The sequence below is a fragment of the Notolepis coatsorum genome, assembly GCF_963971535.1.
Source record: "Notolepis coatsorum genome assembly, chromosome: 11".
NCBI classification, from domain to species: domain Eukaryota; kingdom Metazoa; phylum Chordata; class Actinopteri; order Aulopiformes; family Paralepididae; genus Notolepis; species Notolepis coatsorum.
In genome coordinates, this window is record NC_140175.1 from 68,982,515 (window position 1) to 69,000,024 (window position 17,510).

General features: G+C 41.0%; 1 protein-coding gene across 1 annotated transcript in view; it reads left to right on the forward strand.

Annotated features, from left to right (window-relative positions):
• The window catches only part of mmp17a (matrix metallopeptidase 17a), a 178,956-nt gene that overhangs the window by 124,771 nt on the left and 36,675 nt on the right, over positions 1 to 17,510 (forward strand). The gene's annotated exons all lie outside the window — the stretch shown is intronic.

Here is a 17,510-nt window from a genome sequence, read left to right on the forward strand (position 1 = left end):
CACAGACCTTAGCATGGAACTATACCCCAACAACGGAAATTAGGGAACAGTACGGGATAAGATGGGACATGGACAAGATTAAATACTTAGGGGTGAACATCACGAGAGGGGTGGGGAAACTGTTTGAGGCGAACTATACACAGATAAATCAGAACATCAAGAGAGACTTAGAGAGATGGACAGTAATGCCCTTGGACTTCAATTCAAGAATAGAGGTCATTAAAATGAACATACTATCAAGATTACTGTACCTGTTCCAGTCGCTACCGATACAAATACCACAGAATCAATTCAGGGAGTGGGACAGACTGATATCGAGGTTCATATGGGCGGGGAGAAGATCACGGGTCAGATATAAAACACTACAACTACCAAAGGAAGAGGGAGGGATGGCAGTACCCAGCCTACAAGATTATTATTATGCAGCACAACTGAGAGCAGTGACGTGCTGGTGTAACGACAGATATGAGGCAAGATGGAAAGACATTGAAAAAGAAGGGGAGGGATACAAGATACAAGCTCTGGTGGGAGATAGGGAACTATTCAAAGAAAAGGAGGGACTGTTAGATCCAATCACCAAATGCACCTTGACCATATGGAACAGAGTAGTAAAAACACACAAATTGGAGAAACAGACAGGGGTTCTGAGATGGGTAGCACATGACAAGAGATTCAAGCCAGGGAGGTTGGACCACGGATTCAGGAGGTGGGAGAGGGGGGGGGGGGGGGGGGGGGCAACAGCGATATGCAAAATGATAGAGAAGGGGGAAATGCAAACATTACAAAAATTAAAGGAGAAATTTGGACTAGAAAACAGGGACCACTTCAGATATCTACAGATTAGAGATTACTATAATAAAGAAATAAGAGGGGACAAGGACGAAGAACAGAATGGAATAATTAGGATGATAATAAGGGCATATGAAGGAGGGAAAGGAAGGGTAATATCAGCACTGTACCGGGCTATAATGACCAGCAAGGGACACACGACAGACTACATAAGGGAGAAATGGGAGAGAGAACTAGAGATGAGAATAACAGGGAAGGAATGGGGTAACATATGCGAGGTGCAACATTCAACAACAGGATCGAGGATATGGAAAGAGTTTGGATGGAAAAACATAATCAGATTCTTTATAACCCCAGAGTTGAAGGGAAAATATGCACCAACACAAAGAGCATGCTGGAGGATGTGTGGGAAGGAGGGGGCAAATCACACGCACATATTCTGGGGATGTCAGAAGCTGAAGGGGTATTGGGAGGAGATAGGGGAGGCAATGATCAGAATATTAGGATACGGATTACCACAAACGGGACTGGTGCTTTACTTAGGGGACCTGACACACGAGGGAATACAGGGGGGGGACAAGTATTTAATAAAGATAATGTTGATATCGGCCCTTATACCTTATATCCCCTTTACAAAAAATGTATGTGTCAAATCAACAATGAAAATTTGGAACCAATCTAGACGCCACTTTGGCTTTCACGCAACATCTTTTGCTGCCCCGGTGGCCTCAAACCCGGCCTTCCCCCCATCTATGATTGATGGCGCTTTCTCAACCTGGACTAGTCTCGGTATTAGAACATTTAAAGATCTCTATATCGACAATACCTTTGCTACGTTTGAACAATTATCGGTTAAGTACGGTCTCCCCAGAAGTAATTTTTTTAGGTTTTTACAGATCCGGAGCTATGTCCGCAGCTTAGATACCCAGTTCCCCATCCTTCCTGGTGAAACACAACTTGACATTTTTTTACCCCTCTTCCCACTCTAAAGGGCTCCCTGTCGAGAATTTATAGGCAACTATGGTCATTACAGTCCACCTCCTTAAATATTATTAAGTCCTCATGGGAGGAGGAATTGGGGGATGCGATATCTGACGACATGTGGGAAAAAGCACTCAAAAAGGTCCACACCTCTTCCATCTGTGCTCGACATGGTCTCATCCAATGTAAAATCATCCACCGAGCTCACTGGACTCCAATGAGACTATCCAGAATTTACAAAAGTGTGAAACCTAACTGTCCACGATGTAATCGGTCCCCAGCAAACCATGTGCACATGTTTTGGAGCTGTCCATCCCTAGTGGACCTTTGGAAAAACATATTCAATACACTCTCTGAAATATGCAGTACTCAGGTGGAACCAGATCCTTTGACTGCGCTATTTGGTGTTTCCTCACCCTTATTACAACTGACAAATACTAACAAAGAGGTCTTGGCCTTTGTTACTTTGTTAGCGAGACGGTTAATCCTACTTTAGTGGAAATCCTCCTCACCCCCTTCCCATGCCCTTTGGGTTAAATCTATTCTTAACTGTATTAAACTAGAAAAAATCCGACACACGCTCCGAGGATCTACAGACAAGTTCTTTTCTATGTGGGCTCCCTTCTTTTCCTATGTTGAGAGGACCCACCTTCCCATAGTCCCAGACTGATACTCACTCACACAATACCCTTGGTACACTACTCACCCATCCCTCCCCTTCAAACTTTTTCCTTTGATGCACCAAATCAACACCAGAGTTGGTTGACCTATGAATTGCTGTACTCACTTTTTCAAAGGTATCGCCTTATTTAAAAAATAAAACTAATTTACTTTTTATTTTTTAATTATTATTATATACTTTATTTTTACTTTATTATGATTATTATTATTATTATATATATATCTTTTTCTTTTATATATTTCTTATTACCAACACTATAAATCTCTTTCTGAAACTGTCTTTTTTTTTTTTGTCTGCATGTCACTTTGTCTTGATGTCTGCTGTTCTTTGTATTCTGTTTTTGTGTTTCAAATAGAAAATTTTCAAGTACATATAATTTGTAAATGTTGGTTGCACTGGAAAAAAAAAACAATAAACAGACATATATAAAAAAAAAAAAAAAAAAAAAAAAAAAAAAAAATTGATATCGGCCAGAAAAGCAATAACGAGACTGTGGTACAAGGAAGACCCACCGACAATAGCACAATGGGTAGGAATAGTAGAGGAGATACAGGATATGGAGAGGATAACGCACATGCTGAGGCTACAGGAAGAGAAATTTGGGGAAAGATGGGGAAAGTGGGAGGATTATAAAGGGAATGAAAACGACATCACAGAGGAAGAACCAAATGCAACACAAGAGGGCGAAGGGTAAAGGAGGAAAGAAGTTCAAGGAGGGTCTCTGAACCCATGTCACACACGTTTGCTTTAGTTAGTATTTCTAATTAAAAAAAAATTTGGGTATTACAATTGTTTTATGTTTTTTGTACTTTATTATTTATGTCTGTTTAACAGTGTTGTATTAATATTCAGGGATGATGTGGTTTGTATATGGGTGAATCAAAAGGCAAAGAGAAATTTAATAAAAAAAAGGATAAGGGAAGAAAGAAGTTCAAGGAGGGTCTCTGGACCCATATCACACATGTATGCCTTAGTCAGTATTTAATTTTTTTGAGTAGGTATTATATTTGTATACCTGTTTAAGGGCGGTACACAATCAGTCTTTGTATTAAGTACCTGGAAAAACAACTGAAGTGGAACCAGATAACTAACCATGCTAACCATGTAACCATTTATGTGCATTGGATTATTTCTTATTGTGTTGTTAGTTTCATTTTTGTGTAAGTGTTGTTTGTCTATAAATGTTAATAAAAATTTAAAAAAATTTAAAACAGTGACAAGATACCATCAGAGGGAGAGGTATCTTCCAAAACGGCCAAAACCATGGTTCCAATACAACGCTCAACCAGGTTTGGAGCTAAAAGAATATTTGCTTGTGGCTTACCAGTATTAGGAAGAATAACGAGAAGAGATGGTCCAGTTTAAAAATTAAGTTTTAATTATAAAGAGAAGAGTTACAAAAGAATGCACAATTACACAGGATCTCTAACGCAACACTGCATGTTGCAAGAAAGAAAGAAAGAAAGATATAGCCTATATATACATGTACAATACAGTACTCATATACTTTAAACATTGGTTGATATGTTTTTCCACATCGTACATGTGTAAAACCTCATACATCATACATCATACATGTGGTTTTCTAAATGTATAATGGCTTTCCCTTTTGACAGGGCAGGCAAGGGTTAAAATGTGCCACCCTGCCTTTCAGCTCCTTGGAGTGGAATCTTCAAGGTCGTATACAGAGGCCACATTCCGACAGCTCACAGTTCTTACAGTTTTACACAAGTAGGGAGAAAGAATACAAAAGACATTCTTCATAAATCACTGACTTTTAGTGCGCATTTGGTGCTTAGATCAGAGGCCTACTTGTCCTGTTATCAAGCTTATAATACATACTTATATTTAATCCTCTATATATACATGTTAAATGCTCAATATACCACATCATACAAGTGCATCATAATCATAATTATAATAGTATATATCATAATCATAATAGTACATCATACAAGTGACATAAGACAGAGAGGTAACAGGATGTCAATATAAAAAGTGTCACTAGTTGTTTGTGGGACTTCAACACCCCCTCTGTCATCCTGGTCCTGAAGCACGGCCACTGTCCTGATAACGTGAATATGTGAATATGAATATGTGTACCATTACACCCCTAATGGTCTGTATTAGTCAACATCATGCCATACAAATAGGGCCTTGATTCAAAAGAAATGTGCTGAAAATATACACTTTGACTGCTGTTTTGATAGGGTTAGAGTCTTTACTCTTGGTTACATTTGAAAAAGAAATGCAACATTAATTAATACGTTCTGTATTCATCTATTTATGGCGTGATATCAATCTCGTACCGGTACCGGACCGCTCGGGCTTAAGGGGTTAAGAGGTTAAGGTAGTTTCTGCCTATATCCTTTCTTCAGCATAGTGGCACAGAGGCTACAAAACTATCTAGAAATGAATAGTTTAATTAATAGATACCACAGTGCAGAAAATCCCAGGTTTTGCAGGGTGCATAGAACACACTAGCATTATATGGCACCAGATTCAGGCAGCCAAGATTAGTTTTTTTTTTAACTTTGTTAATTAATACCCTAGTTACAGTACAGCAAACAAATTAAACTGTATCAAGTCAACTGAAAATGTGAATAGTATGAATTTTTTTTTAAATTTTCAAAAAAAAAAAATCTCCTGCGAAATAAGCTGTGACCTGCACCTCAAAGAATCGGAATCGAGAATCGTTCAGAACAGGAATCGATATGGAGAATCGGAATCGGAACCGGAATTGTTCAAATCCAAACGATGCCCAACCCTAGCCAAGATAGTGAAAGAAGATTTACATGTGGTATTTTTAGGCCTGGTAAATGTGTTTGCTTCAGTACCACATACAGTAGTCTTATTTGGACTGCTTTTGATTTCTTTAGAGTGCCAGGGGTGATTGTAAACTTGGTGAAAGCATACTTCCAAGATATTAGAATGTGTTTTAGTAATATATATATATATACTATAACAGTATGGCAGGAACTAGAGATAGTTCAAGTTCAAGGTCAAGTTTGTTTATTAAATATCACAATAAAATACACATACTTTACGGTGAAATGCTTGGTTCTGTATGAGCCCCTGAGAGTGTGCTTCATACAGTAAAGAAGTAAGTAAAAATAAAAGTAAGTAAAGAGGAATATACAATATACAATATACAATCTAAAGTAGTAAAAATGAACAGTGAGGTACAATGCAGAAAATGAGGTACAAAACATTGAGGTAAATTGCAAATGAGGTATGATTTTAGTGCAAATCTCTTTAATAATAGATAAATATAATGTAGCGTTAAATTGTCTAAAGTGACTGTTACGGTTTGTTTTAAAAGTGAGTGTGTGCATGTGGATGTGTGTGCAATGAGTGTAGATGATGGGTTGTTACATGGAGTCATTGAGCATCCTGATGGCCTGGGGATAGAAGCTCCTTCTAGTCTCTCTGTACTGGCCATGAGACTCCGGTAGCGCTTGCCTGACCGCAACAAAGAAGAGGCAGTTGTTTGGGTGACTAGAGTCTTAGGTTATTCTCTTAGCCTTGGCCCTGCAACGCTTGGTATAAATGTCCTGGAGAGTGGGAAGCCCACCTCCAATTGTGCGTTCGGCTGAACGTGCCACTCTCTGTAGTCTGCTGCGGTCGTGTGCGGTGCGGTGCTATTCCCAAACCAGGATGTGATGTTACCAGTCAGGATGCTCTCTATTGTGCATTAATGAAAATTTATGAGAAATCCCTGACTCCACATGTTACTTCTCACTCACGCAGCCGGGGTCGATAAGCTCCACTAGTGAGCCTCAGAGCAGCGGGGATTATGTGTTTTTACAGTATACACGGTGAATCAATAAAAGGATAGATTTTTTCGAATGCCGATCAGGAATTGGAATAATCCATTTGGATACCATCTGATCTCAGGTAAGGAATCTATGTTACCAGTCTTAGGATAATCAGACTCGTTTTCACGGAGATATAAGCTTTTATGTGATTATGTGATATGGCTGATTGACTGTGCGAGCGGTCAGGAAATAGGAGAATCGATTTTCAGCTTGCGGCCAGAGCGTGCGTGCGTGCACATGTACTATCGATAATCTAGCGTTTATTTGAGGGCGATTCATAAATAGGCCGAAAAATGACAACGTTCTAGAATATTCCAGTAAAGGGCGATTATCATGGAATGTCTTCATTTTCCCATGAAAACGAGTGCTTTTCAAAATGCTAGAAAACGGAAATGAAGCGATAAAAAAACAATCTGCTACGACAATGTTGTCTGGAAAATGAGTCTTTGATAAGCGCATATGGCACATAGCCATAATTTAAAACATAGATTAGGCGATATTAACGTTATTAACATTGAAGTGGTGCTGGGCATTCAAGGAGGTAAAAAGGAATTAAGCTTGGGCAGTGAAAGTGTTAAGGATCTTCTGACTCACTTTGAACTTCCTTAGGCGCCTAAGGAAGTAGAGGCATTGCCGTGCCTTCTTCACTACACTGTCAATGTGTGTGGTCCATGTCAAGTCCTCGGATATGTGGACTCCGAGGTACTTAAAACTGTTCACTCTCTCGACCGGTGCCCCGTCGATGCTGAGGGGGCTGTAGTCCCTAGCCCCTGACCTCCTAAAGTCCACAATCATCTCTTTCGTTCTGCTGACGTTCAGGGAGAGGCTGTTCTCCCGGCACCACAGTGCCAGGTTCTCTACCTCTCCCAGGTTGGCCCTCTCGTCGTTTGCAGAGATCAGGCCCACAACAACTGTGTCGTCAGCAAACTTGATAATTGTGTTGCTGTTCCTCTGTGCCACACATTCATGTGTGTACAGCGAGTAGAGGAGGGGGCTCAGAACACAGCCCTGGGGGGCACATGTGTTGAAAGTGATGGATGAGGAGGTGCAGTTGCCTGCTCTCACCACCTGGGGTCTTCCTGTCAGGAAGTCCAAGACCCACTGGCAGATGTTGTAGTTCAAGCCCAGGTCTCTGAGCTTGACTACGAGCTTGGAGGGGACTATGGTATTGAGATAGGCATTATGTCAGGGTGTTCATTTTGTCATTAGTATTCACAATGGTGATGATGGAAGTCATTATTAGAGCATCAAAGTGGGTGGTAGGTGGGGAGGGATGGCAGGGCGGGCTGTGCCTCCCACCAATTAGGGTTTACATGAATAACATTACTCTGGTGACCATGACAGTGCCTTGTACAAAAAGGTTACTAGAGAAGTTAAATAAGAATCTCAAGTGGGCTAGGATGAGGATTAAGCCTAGTAAGTGGAGAAGCATTTCAATTACCAGAGGGAAGGTAATAGAGAGAAGGTTTTATGTACAGTAGATGAGGAAAGATTCCATCTATAATTGAGGGCGGCACGATGGCACAGTGGTTAGCACTGCTGCCTCACAGCAAGAAGGTCCTGGGTTCGAACCCCAGCAGGGGGCCTTTCTGTGTGGAGTTTGCATGTTCTCCCTGTGTTCGCGTGGGTTTCCTCCAGATACTCTGGTTTCCTTCCACATCATAAAGACATGCATGGTAGGCAGGGACTACAGATGAAAACTAGTTAATTAGCTAATGCTGGCACATTTACATTGATGTGGAAACTGAAGATGTTGATTAATGTGCACTGTCCCTGGGCAAAAGATTATAATAATAACTTAACTTAACTTAATGGACAAGCCAGTGACATGTTTGGGTAGGTGGTATAATGGGGAGTTGAATGACAGTGAACGGCTTGAATAACTTGTAAAATGTTGTTGATGGGATAGGAAGGATAGAGAAGTCATGGCTTCATGGCAAGTTGAAGTTATGGTGTTTGCAGTTTGTTTTTCTCCGTAAGTTGATGTGGCCATCATCAGATGAGGTGCCAATATCATGGGGTTGTGGTGGCCATGGGGCCATGTGGTAGGGTACAGTATGTAGCCTCAGCATTGTTAATACCTGGAGCTCACATCACATCACATTGAAGTTGGCAATGCTGTTTACCAGTATGCCAGTATGGGCCATGTAATACATTCCTAGTTTGTAGTTCCATAGTTATTTATAGGAATGTAAGATTTTCTTTTGGTAGTGGGACTGGGTTTCTTCATTGAGCGCTTATCATTGATCCTTATCATTAGGGCACAGGTATATTGTGTTTTATTATACAATTATCTCTATCTCTATCTCGCTCTCTCTATCTCGCTCTCTCTCTCTCTCTCTCTCTCTCTCTCTCTCTCTCTCTCTGTTCATATTGTGTCTGTATACTGGTATATCCGTGAGTACAATATGAGTCATATAATAAGATGCATACAAACTGCTTACTCAGAATACGACTCTGACCGTGATATGACCTTTTATACGCTTTCACCAGAGCTATCTTTGCTCCCCTGTACTTTCCATTATGCCGTCTTTAATGAGGTGTGTTTCTTTTTGTTTGTTGTAATTATTATGTATAATGTTGTTGTGTGTCATACTTTGCTGCAAGCCAAATCTCCCATCTGGGATGATGAAGTCCTGAAGTTGAACTTGAATATCATGTAAATATGCCCCACTGCTAAACAGTAAAGACTAGAGTAGTCTCTCTCTCTCTCTCTCTCTCTCTCTCTCTCTCTCTCTCTCTCTCTCTCTCTCTCTCTCTCTCTCTCTCTCTCTCTCTCTCTCTCTCTCTCTCTCTCTCTCTGTGCTAAAAATCCACCTTAAAACTGAATGTACGGTGTGGCTGGGTAGTGTAGAGGTCTAAGCACTTGCCTACCACTGTAGGGACCAGGGAAACTAGAGGTCTAAGCACTTGCCTACCACTGTAGGGACCAGGGAAACTCCTAGCTGTTAGGTGAAAAGGTATGGAAAGAGGCATGTGGTTGTATTTGGAGGGGATGGGGGAATTGTATTTTTGAAAAAACAAATAATTATAATAATTTACATTGTGCTGTTCAAGTTTAAGGTATAATCTGTAATGCTGTCAAACAACAACTTCTAGGTCCTTTGTACTTTGTTTACATTTTTGGTTTTGGTCTGATGTGTGGGTTGTAGTTATGTGGGGATGGGGGTTGGGGTAGGGGTTGCAACTGCTGGCCACACCTCAGACACTGAAGGCGTTCACAGTATAACAAGTTACTAAACTCCAAATGGCGCGATCAGACGAAAACATACAAATTTAAACAAAGTGCAATACCAAGCAGGGCTCTTTTGCCTATCACTGTTACTCAGCTGATAGAGTTGTACCCTTCCTGCTGTCTTGTTGTACAAAACTTGTAAGTCAGCTAAATGACTAAATGTAAATGAGGTCGCTGTTTGAGGTTATTACAGATTATACCTTTAAATCAATGTCTATGAATTGGAAATCAGAGCAGCAGGACTTGAATTTGTGATGTCATCAGGAGCATCAGAGTTGAGCGACACTCAACTTTGAGTATTAAGTTGAAATATAACATCCAAATTAGTTTTATACATAGGACTTACAGCTCAGATCACCATGGTTACTGTCATAGTTCCAGTACAATCACCATGGTTACTGTCTTAGTGTCATCATATCCCAATACAATCACCATGGTTACTGTCATAGTGTCATCATATCACAGTACAATTTACTGTCTTAGTGTCCTGCGAGTTGTTCTACTATTCACTGTCTATATGGAGCAGCTCCAGGATTCGTCTCTTGATTACTAGAGTCTTGTCTCTTGTGTTCAGCTTCAGGGGAGACGTGACCACGGTGACAGCCCCCCACCCCCTGGTTCATCTTCGGTTTACTTTTAATATTGTGTTTATGTGTGAAGATTTAGAGACACAAAATGCACTCAGTTTCACGCACACACAGGAGATTCCAGATTCTACGTGCGTTACTACAATAGTGGCCTTGCACTGAATGTTTGTGCAGTCATTTCTCTTCCAACATGGCTGCCTGTAACCACTTTAGAAAGAAAATGCCTAATTTCTGTGCAGTGGTAGCGTAGGTAAAACACTGGAAAAACATGATATTACTGTTCCACAGTGACTTGTTTACAAGATCCAGTAATAAGACACCATATTATTATTAGATTTCTGTTGATATATAGCAACCTTTGTTTTGCACATAGCAACCGTTGTCTCACCTAACATTGGAGGACACATGGGCTTTCTAATCACCACTGCTGTCTGCATATTGGTGCTGTAGAAGGAAGGTGTCAGGATGGACAGGATCTGAGATGCACAAACAAACCTTGGAATCTCAAAAGGAAATGCTCAAGGACACTTCGACACACTGCCCGGGAGGAACGGGAATCGAACTTGGAACCTTCCACTTACCAGACGACTGCTGTACCTCCTAATCCACTGTCGCCTAGGATACGAGTCTATGGATACAGGAAGCAGCGTCTCTTCCAAATGTGCAGAATTTTACCAATGCCTTCGTTTTTGGCTTGGACATTCCTGCACACACACACGCACACACACGCACACACACACACACACACACACACACACACACACACACACACACACACACACACACACACAGACACACATACCGTACACTTTAATGTGCACAGACGTACACACACACACACACACAAAAACACACATGTAAATACACAATCATGCACACACAGACACACACGAATAAACACAAAAAAAAAACATCACTGTGCAGCAGCAACTGTGTTACAAAGCAGGTCTGGGAGCCAAATAGATTAAATGAGAGAGAGTAAATGTTTGACTTGCAAGAAAGAACCATATTTTGTTTATTGTCTCTAACAACTATTCTGTACATTTCTCTGCTCATCTCTTACCGTCATTTTTATTTTTTATTTTATAAAAATAAATTGGGCTTTCTGTATTTTTCACCCATCCCAATTTAGTCGTTATGCCAATTCCCTTCCTGGTCGTTGCACGCATTGCCCCACTGTTGGCCTGGGGAGGGTGTAGAACTACCACATGCCTCCTCCGATACATGTGGAGTCACCAGCCGCTTATTTTCACCTGACAGCGAGGAGTTTTCACTGGGCGAGTTTTAACGGGTGCGGAGGTTCACGTTATTTCCCCCAGATACCCTCCCTGCTGAACAGGCGCCCCGACCGACCAGTAGGAGTCGCAGTTTTATGACCAGGACACATACCCCACCGGTTTCCCACCCGCTAACACTGCCAATTGTGTTAGTAGGGACGACTGACCAAGCCGGAGGTACCGCTGACAGCTGTATTCGATCCCAGAGTCTCTGCAGTGGTATAGGCGAGCACTTAGTCCACTGCGCTGTTCAGCCGCTCCTCTCTTACCATCCTTTTAATATAGAGAAAAGTGAAGAAAATCTTAGATGAGACACCCCCCCCCCCCCCCCCCCAACTAGGTCGTCCAGATATAGGTGTTGAAGTGGGCAACACCTTTGAAAATAAATGCAATAAGGGTGTAATAATAGTAATAATAATAATAATAATAATAATAATAATAATAATAATAATAATAATAATAATAATAATAATAATAATAATAATAATAATAATAATAATAATAATAATAATAATAATAATAATAATGATAATAATAATAATATTAATAATTAAATGAATAGTGATAATATGAATAAATGAATAGTGAAAAAGGAAACAAGAAAATAAATGAAAATCATAGAGAGGCATAACGGGTAAGCAGAGACAACGGGGCATAACTGAGGAGAACCTGTTGTGCTGTTCCAAAAGAATGACCTAATTCACATGGCCGCCATCTTTAATCGTGACGGCACTCTGGGTGGGAAAACGAGGAGAACCGTATTGACTCCTTGTTAGAACTGCTACAAATTCCTTTCAAAAATAGCAATTCTAGCATCAAAATGGTAAAAATGACAAGTGGAAAATCCAGTTCAGTTCTGGTTTAAGTGGACATTTGATGCTTCCAAAACAAGCTGTGCATCAAAGACTAAGTTGGTTCATTCTCAGAATATGTGGGAAGAAATACATGTTATGTATCCTTTTTGGACACATCTCTTGGTTGTGTGGTTGGTATAGCTAACATACTCCAGTTAGCATTATGATGCATGCTGCTCATGATTAGCATCTGAGATTCTGCATTTTGGTTCTTCAAATTAAAAACGTCTTTGTGGGGCGCCACAGTGGCGCACCATGTAGCTGCGCTCGCAGTGTAATCGCAGCAATCGTCCTTGGTTCGAATCCGGCCCAGGACGTGTGTTGTATGTCTTCCCCCATCTCTTCACCCAATTTCCTCTGACTGTCCTATCTACAATAATAAAGCTGAAAATACCCACAGAAAAGCAATAATTTTATTCTTCCCCTTTCTAAAAGTTCTGTGGATGTATTATTTTTTAATACAATAAAGAAATTGTATCTATAGCACCTTTAAGGTTACCTCTCCAAAAACACAAATTTGGTAAATTCAAGACAAAGGTTTCAGCACCATGGAGAGTGCATATTGCTTTACTGGCCGCTGGGAGCATGTTTCTAAACTCTTGGCATGTTATAACGCCTTCATACGGGTTGGAGGTGAGCACCTCAAACAGCCTTTTCTTGTCACCGCTCACACCTACACAGGTGATGTGTGGGGAAGGTGGATTTATCTTGACAAGAGGGTCACTAATACAGTCCTCTCTAGTCAGTGGCTCAGTGTTAATGGGGCTCTGAATAGAGATCTTTGTTGATACGGCAACCTGGCGTTCCGCCACTCACACAAAAGCAGCCCTGTGGGGATAATTGGCTGGTCGTTGGCAGGCCGGCCACGTCAGAGACTTAAATCATTCAGTAGCCTGGGGATAAGCAAGGCAGATCTCTCTGTGTCGGGGTGATTGAATCTCCACTGATGTTTGGCCACATACATGCATGCATACATACAAACAAACAAACATACTCTACAAAGTCTCTCTACTCTACAAGTATGTGTGAGAGTGTGTGTGCATGCATGAACGTCTGTCAATTAAATGTGGCCGGACATTACACACATGCACACACACATATTGTGACGAGCCTTGTGGTGTTCAGGCTCGACACGGACCAAAACAAACAATTCCAATGTCCACACAAGCACAATTTCAATAAACAAGAATATTTATTGATCAACAGTACAGGTCCAATGGGCAAGAGAGTAGTCAAATTACAGTCCAGGGTCAAAACACGTCCCAGGCTCTCGTACAAAAAGGGAATGTTCAATACTCAGGGGTTGTCGTCCGGTCCAGGGTCAGTTTCACAAGGGGGTATCTCAGCCAGTCCAGGGTCCAGTACCACAAACACCTTCTCACTCTAACCTCTCCTTCAAACTACCTCTCACCTCACAAACTCAGTATCTCACACTCTCTCCACGAACTCTGCTCCTTCCTCACCTCCACTCAACTCTTCTCTGTCTCTCCTAGGGCTTTATGCTATGTGTGTCTTGTGTGTGTGTGGGATGTGGGTGATCACGTGGTGCACAGGTGTATTCCATCAGTCCTAATCAACTCCTCAATTAACTCTCTGACAAAGTGACAATAGTATCTCCCTTCCTCCACATAACCATGTGACGAGGGATGATATCTGCCACAATATGCATACACTTACAGTTGAATGAACATAAACATTGGACATCATCTCTACGCCCCCACAAGTGCAAATAGGAATGATGAACAGATAAACAACACACACAAGCGTATTGAGATTGGCATTGCAGACAATAAGTTAATGTCTGGTCAAGTGTAACCGATGGACAAGCAAGCAAGCACACACACACACACACACACACACACACACACACACACACACACACACACACACACACACACACACACATGCATGCGGAAGAGGGCCTAATCCCTCAGCCTGCATATGCAAATACAATGCTGCACATATCTGAGTTGTTTATTGCATACACGTTGGTAATGTTTGTTCCTATAGTCATTCTATCCTAATTGATGGATTTCTTTGTGGCAGCCCATCATAATATCAGACAGGCTAACCAGCAATAAAGACTGACACAATAACATTAACAGTGTTGTAGGCCTACAGTCTTTTCCAATACTGACTAATGTTGCCCACCAGGAGCCGACCACCAACACAACCGGTGGGACGTGCTTCTCTTCCCTTCATGTCTGTAGAAGGTATTGAGCAGCAGCCACAGGGCTTAAAGGTCATTTATTTTCAGAGCTATTGCAGCTGTGAATGTAACTTGCCATACTAGAGACGGATGATATTTAATCTGGAAGAAATATATTATAATATTGTTTTATAGATTTTAATGACAAATCTATTTATCTTTTTTTTAACTAATCTTTAAAAAAAATTGTTTTTCATAGATTTAAAAGTTTTTAATATAATTCTCTGCTCATTTTATGTGTGTCTATAATTATTAAAATGGTATGCTCATTTTATGCCTATGTGTCCACCTCACTGCTATGAAACACTTTGGGCTGCAATTCTTGTATGAAAGGTGCTATACAAATACACTTCATTATTATTATTATTATTATTATTATTATTATTATTATTATTATTATTATTATTATTATTATTATTATTATTATTATTATTATTATTATTGTCTCAAACCCTGCCCTCTTTTCTTGATCCTCAAATCACAACAAGAAAAGAGGGCGTGGTTTGAATTCTACCAGCCAACTGGTCTCTCGTAGCCATACCTCTCTCTGCACTACATTAGCACTGTGCCAGCGCCAGAGAGCGGTCTGGCTGATTATCATGATCTATTATCATATTATCATTCTGCTATAGGGAAGAAAACACTCTGGCTTGTTTGTATTTCTTTGAACCAATCACAATCATCCTGGGCGGCGCTAAGCCCAGGATTCAGCGACGGTGCCCTTGCAAAATAGTATCACAGATAGTGGAAGGGGAGGAGAATTCAGACTGAAATAGTCGGCCAATGGCATGCTTATACTCACAGTCTATATCCTGTCAGTCAGACTACCAGCAAACTAGCCGACAGGTACAGTAGCTAACTTTCACCTATTCTCACCATTGTGGTTCTGTTTACAGTTGCTGAACTTCATGGCAAAGTGGATATTCACAAACTGAATAAATAATACATAAGTTACTTACACAAGATAAAAAACCTGCAATAGAAAGAGATGCCAAGGTGAGAGATATATGTTTTGTGTGTGAATGTGTGTTCCATTTAGTTCACCAAGTCCAGGACCTGTATAACCTAGAATTGCTAATATTACAAACTCTTATGGGTGAATAATTAATTGAAACCCAATATATGATTAGCTTGCAAATTCGTCTTAAAATTTACTTCACATAACTACTCTGTAATCAAAGTTTATATTGGTAAATAATTGGTTTTATGCAAGACAAAGGAAAGAGGTGAGAGATGTTTTGTGTGTGCAGGCATTCTACTTCGTTCTCCAATATGCAATTCAAATCTATAATAAGCCGATATTCATAAATGGTGCATCCTTAACCACCTTTTAATCATATAGACGTCCTTGTATTCATTAAAGCACCAGAGAATGAACGGAAGTGCATTTACAATAATATGTTGAGCAGGTATGCGCAAATTGAATGAACAAAATGACCAATTACTGTAAGCTAGTGACCTCAGGAAAATGCACCTTTTACTTATTATGTGTCCGGCCCATTGAGTGATTTTCCGCTGATCTACAGTTTATGGACAAAAATTGGTTAGCTCATTCTCCTTGTAATTGTGTTGCCTAGAGACACAAGGTGAATAAGGGAAGAGAGGCACTATAGGCTGCTGGGTTTTGGATGTGGTCACATACTGGACATCTCACATGATCCAATGCATTTGTTTTACATGAAAAAATACATAACAAGGACACACAGTGTCATAAATGAGAAGCATAACTTGAACTGGTCTTCAACACAGTGCCATGCCTTTGAGCAGCCACTAGGGGCAGAGTCGCAAAACCGTGATTGAGTGCTTCACATCTAAAAATAACCCCTTTGTTGCTACGTGAAATCACGTGAAAAGTGTACATTGGACTTGTCTTGTTGGAGGAGACCTGCTCTTTTCAGTCCTGTTTTAAAGAAACAATGAAGCAATTAGCACTTCCTTGTGTCTAGTTGGTAGATAACCTTGTGTCCTCTCAGGCTCTTCCATTTGCTGCTCAACAATTCAGTTGCTGGAAAATATATATGGAAATAAAGAAAGAAAAACCTTTGTTTCATGCCCTGCAGCTTCCAATACATCTGGACCAGGGTTTCTGAAATGGTGGGTCAGGACTCAAACTGGGACACAGGCCTGTCTCTGAAGGGTCCCTGTTTGATAAGAGAGAGTACCTTATGTTAGATAACAGTGTTTCTAGCCTTTAATCATTTAATCCACTCGTCACCTGCTGTTCCGTGACGGGCCTCCGCGTTGAGTCATTTTACTTGGATATCTCATTAGCTGTCTCACACTGTATCAACCCCTGTTAGTACATCCGTAGTCATAAGAAACGACACTGCAACGTGATCTATTTCCTGATGTTTATTTTCGTAAACATAGCTCCGTACGAGATGTAACCCATTCTGTAATGTCCTTGACTAAATTAGTCCAATGGTTCTGAGGCCTCGTCGTAGCCAACAACCATTCCCTGTTAGCCGAAGCTAGCGATTATGTGTCACTTCCCCTCCCCCACCCAGCGAGGGTGGGGAGGGATCTCAAAGTCTCTGATCAACGTGTCTGCTCGCCTGTGCGTCGTGTCTCAATCTAACTTACCCCGGAAGGAACTCATGGCTCATAACGTTCTCCCCCTAGCAACGGGCCCCGCCCCCTCTTCTCGTTACTACGTGACACGCTACCATGGCAACGGCTGTTCACCTTTAACACACTAGACATCCGTTTCTATCGATGTCAAACTTTCCCCGTAGCTCTGACCAAACCTGCCTCCACCAGTGCTTATCAGTGTTTATGTTAACAAGCTGCCGACGGCCTCGGAGCCCATGGCTCTGCTATTAGTCTGCTGCTAACACACACACTCTCTCTCTGTTGTCCTCGTCCTCTGAGATGGCTATGAGTAGATGCTGTCATCCACCAGATATTTACATTATATACACATTGAAAAACATAGATTCCTTCACTTATTAGGCTGAGACTTCCTCTGTGCGGGTCCCATGGTAGCTGCGTGGTCCTGTAGGTCAATGGGTAGAGATGACACGTTGTGTCATGTCTTATCATGTCATGTCATGGTAGAAAGTAGGGATGCTCGATATT